A 5,030-nucleotide genomic window follows, 5' to 3' on the forward strand; every position below is an offset into this window, starting at 1 on the left:
TATTATCTTTAGACCAAAGGTGCTATCTTGTCATCATAACCATGGGCGGATATTATTTGTCCACATGACTTTAAATCGTTTCTCCTCTAATCATTGAAAAGAGCTTTGCGACAGGCTGTGGAGAAGTGTTACCTTTATGTGTAGCTGAAAGCCAGAATATCAAGATATCAATCCCTCATGATCAGGGAATAAATTAAATACTCTCATATTCAAACACACAAAAGCAAATAGAGACTCCTTCTTTTAGGATTTCCTAAGCACTCAGTGTTAGTCAAGGATGGAGAATCGAACCAGGCTCACAGTCGCTCACACGCACATAGTGTCATACAGAAGAACCTAAAGTAGGGAAAGAACCCACTTCAGATTGCATGGCATGTAATGAAGCAAAGGGGTGTTTCATGGTACAGCCAAGGAACTTCTCCTTTAGCTTCAGGTTGGCATAACTACTGATTTCTATATACCTATCATTGTGTATTAGGTAATATCACTGGTATTTTCAAAAAATTCTAGTGTAAATTGGCCAATCATGTTCATGCATATGTATAACAAAGAACATTACATCTATATAATATGAAATGATTAAGTCAAGTTAAAAACATACCCATCACCTCAAATACTTACCTTTGTGGCAAGTGTCATGGATATTTCAATTCTTATTTGTAATAATGTTGCCTGGAACTCTTTAAGCCAGCCACCTCTGCGTTTTTCCCAGGATGGGAGCTGGGCTATACAAGAGGTTTATGGGCCCTCTCGGAATGCAAATGAAAGCTTTGTACCTCACTGAGACAGATCATTCTTTCTGTTTAAAACTAACTCAGCACTTTTTCTCAAAGATTTTTTTGCCCACATTTTTGAGCACCGTATTAAGAAATTCTCAGAGGGCTGGGAGGGTGACTCAGTGGTAGAGTGCTTGCCTTGCATGCATGAGGCCCTGGGTTCGATTCCTCAGCACCACATAAGCAGAAAAAAAATGGAAGTGGCGCTGTGGCTCAAGGGTAGAGCTCTAGCCTTGAGCTGAAGAGCTGAGGGACAGTGCCCAGGCCCAGAGTTCAGGACCCATGACCAAAAAAAAAAAGTCTCAGAAACAAACCCATCAAAGAAAAAATGTTTTCTAACATCCCAGTTACCTAGAGAGAGTAAATAAGGATTCAATGTCAGAGTCCTATGTTTCCAAAGTCATTATAATTATTTATCCTGTATCAAAAGACAAGAATAGACCCTTTTTCAGTTTGGATTTTACATAATGGAATACATTTCCATTTTCCAAGTCAAAGTATTGAGTAACAAGAAATTTGCTGCTTTTTTTTTTAGTTCAAATAGTTTTTTTGTTGTTGTTGTTTGTTTGTTTTTGTGGGTCGTGGGGCTTGAACTCTGGGCCTGGGCGCTGTCCTTCAGCTCTTCAGCTCAAGGCGAGCACTCTACCACTTGAGCTACAGCACCACTTCCGGTTTTCTGGTGGTTTATTGGAGATAGGAGTCTCACGGTCTTTCCTGCCGGGGCTGGCTTTGAACCGCGATCCTCAGATCTCAGCCTCCTGAGTAGCTAGGATTACAGGCGTGAGCCACCAGCGCCCGGCTCAAATAGTGTTTTGATGAAGTCTTTGGGTTTTCTGTAGAAAGGACCATGCCATCTGCATATTGATCATTTCACCTCCTTTCCAGTATGGATGCCCTTTGATTCTTTCTCTGGCCTAAGTGCTCTTATTAAGAATTACAGTGCTGGCTGAACAGAAGTGAGGAAAGTGGGCATCCTTCTTAGCTCTTGCTCATTCAGTCTGATGTTAGCTGGGAATCATTATTACGTTGAGTCAGAAATGGAAGAATTAGAGAGTCACCACAAGGGAAATGGTGACAGGCTCTTGTGTGCTGGCATGACAGAGAAGTGGTGAAAACAGTGCCTTTATCCATGCCATTGTAAGGACAAATGTGCCAAGCCTAGACGGTACCCCGCACCATAGCTTGTGGACATGTTGACCATAACAGCATCCCACAAATCAGGTTCTGGTTTGTTTAATCTTCAAAAAGTCTCTGAGATTACTTAACACAAATGTTTCCCCTCTTTAGTCTTATTAAGAAGACAATTCACTTAAAAAGAACTTCCTCAAAGGACAATCCTCAGGGAAGAGAAAAGAAAAAAAGAAAGAAACCTTTCTCGTGGCTTTTTCTGGCATGTCTTCAACTAAGATTAACTAATATAACTGAGAAAGCACCAGGAGATGTAGGGGCTTGGTCTGAAGTTTCCTTTGGGAACAAAAATCTTTAACACACACACACACAATGTTTCAAATTAAAAAAAAAAGACTTCTACATTAATGAAAAACTTCTACCCACAAAAAAAAAAACAACCTCCAGGGGTTTTGTTGAAAACTGTTAAGATAAAATATATTTCACATCTTACTCTTCACAAAAAGGCTTATTATGTTCTCTCCCATTAACTTTCTCCTTAGGGTATTTCTTATGTCTGCAAAACATATTATAGCCATTTCCTGCTGGATGCTTTGCAATGCTGTCACTGAATTAAATTCACAAAATGACTGAGACTGTGAACAAACATTGAAGGACTTCAATGGGGGCCTGTTAGATAGCAAACAAGAAGGTAAATATAAATACCCACCTGAATCTGTTATAGTGCATCCAGTTGGAGGCTGGACAAGGAGTCAAAATTAGAGAATTTCTCTTTAGAGGGAACCAGACACCTTGCTGAATAAACCCTCAATCAGTCACCTTCTTACAAAATATCCCTGTGCTCAACATCCTTTCTCAATCTTGTAACCTCTTTCTCAAAATGTAGAAAATCCTGCTCACTTAAAGCAAATGCTTCAGTCTACTGAGTGGCCAACTCCAAGTACTGCCTATTCCTCCATAGCCTTCATGTAGGAAGAGAGCACAGAAAGGGAAGCTGGGCACCAGTGGCTAACAGTAATCCTAGCTACTCAGGAGGCTGTGATATGAGGATTTCAGTTTGAAGCCAGCCCAGGCAGGAAAGTCTGTAAGACTCTTTTTTTTGGGGGGGAGGGTGGTCATGGGGCTTGAACTCTGGGCCTGGGCACTGTCCCTCAGCTCTTCAGCTCAAGGCAAGTGCTCTACCACTTGAACCACAGTGCCACTTCTGGTTTTTTGGTGGTTTATTGTAGATAAGAGTCTCCTGGACTTTCCTGCCCTGGCTGGTTTCAAACCAAAATCCTCAGATCTCAGCCTTCCTAAGTAGCTACAATTACAGGTATGAGCCACCGGCATCCAGCTTGTAAGATTCTTATCTCCAGTAAACTCCAGAAAAAGCAAGAAGTGGGGCTGTGACTCAAGTAGTAGAATGCTAGCTTTGAGCACGAAGAGGCTCAGGGCCAGCACCTAGGCCCAGAGTTCAATCCCCAGGAATGGCAAAAAAAAGAAGGTGGGGGAAGGAGGCAATGTGCACTATGTATGAGAAGACCAGTATGTGATTAGGCTACATCTGCTTTACCCAGCTATGACTGTCCTGTCCAGTATCAACTCCATGCTTTAAGAATCAGTTCTCTGCTGTTTGAACTCAGAAACAGTACAAGACCACCACAGGGCTTTTACATAGACTATGGTTTTAGAATAAACTCTTCTTTTGATTTAGAGAACATATTATGTACATGTTTAGAAACATACAAAAAAGAAAAGAGAAGGAAGGGAAAGGGGGAAGAGGAAAAGAGGGGAAAGAGGGGAAAGGGGGAAAGGAGTAGGGGGAAGGGAAGGGAAGGGAAATCATCCAAAATCTAACCACCCTAATATAGACTGCCACTTAGAAGGAAAAGCTGATTGGTTCTCAGGATGACACCTCACTAAGTATTAAGGTCAAATCTTGGGAAATATCTTTGGCCAGGCAAAGAAACATCTTAGGCTAGCACGTGTATATGAAGGGTAAAGGGTAAAGGGTCAAGGTGTGCTCCTTCCAAAAGGAAGCCATTGACACTTAGCATGGGCAGGCTCCAGAAGTTGTCTTATATTAAACAAAGTGACCATAAAACTGTGAGCTGTGCTCACACCAAAAGCTAAAGGGGAGGGGTGGTCTCAAGATTTCAGATGCTCCATAGCAACAGCTTGGACTTACTGAGAATAAGTTACCCCCCCAACAGGTCCTGGGCATAGCCCAAAGAGCTCATCACCCAAAACTTCAGCAGCAGATGGCAAGAGAACAGGCAAGAAAGAGAGTCATTGCACCCACAAGACCAGAAAAGGGATGTAGTTGCCACAGCAAAGGCCTGTGTGTGTATTCCTAGGACAGGAGGCAAATTCACACTCTCCACCACACACTAGATACCAGCCTGGTGAGGATCATGGGGAGAAGTAAGAATTGTAAACAACCAAAAATCTACCCTTAAGAAACCAAGCTAAACTAACCAAATGGGACTCCATCTAGACTCCCCCCTTCTCCTGCGGAGTGGCAGGGACATGGGAAATAGCAGTGTGACCTCTCACGGAGAAGATTAAGTAGGTTGTAGGAAACAAAAGGAAAATATTACATTTTCTTTTTGCACATCTGACTTCAGTGTCAGTACATGTTCAACTTCTTAGAATATTTCAAAGATCCTCTTCAGGGATAACATATTTTCTATGTGTTGGGTTCTTTCTCCAGAGTAGCTTCCCAGAAGAGCTGTAATTGGGCTTAAAGTTTTTAAAAGTAGCTTGCTATAATGCTGCCAGATGGCTTTCCAGAAGAAATGCAAAGGTTGTGACCCATCAAAGCCAAGTGTGTGAGAATTACTGCTTCTCTTTGACCTACTTTCCAAGAACTCTCTTACATTTTTCCAGGAAAGCCATTAGACATGGGGCATGCAATAGTCAGGAAAAACATACTCAGAATCCCATGTGTTCTTAGGTCAGATGGGAGTTCTGACTTGTTGAAGGGCTCCTGAGACAGTGTGTAGAGACTACAGACCCCAAAATCCCAACTACAAGATAATGTGACTTGGCAAATTGCTTCTACTCTTTGTGTTTCTCTCTCTCTCTCTCTCTCTCTCTCTCTCTCTCTCTCTCTCTCTCTCTCTCTCTCTCTCTCTCTCTCTC

This window comes from Dipodomys ordii, unplaced genomic scaffold (genome assembly GCF_000151885.1).
Source record: "Dipodomys ordii isolate 6190 unplaced genomic scaffold, Dord_2.0 Scaffold26, whole genome shotgun sequence".
NCBI classification, from domain to species: Eukaryota; Metazoa; Chordata; class Mammalia; order Rodentia; family Heteromyidae; genus Dipodomys; species Dipodomys ordii.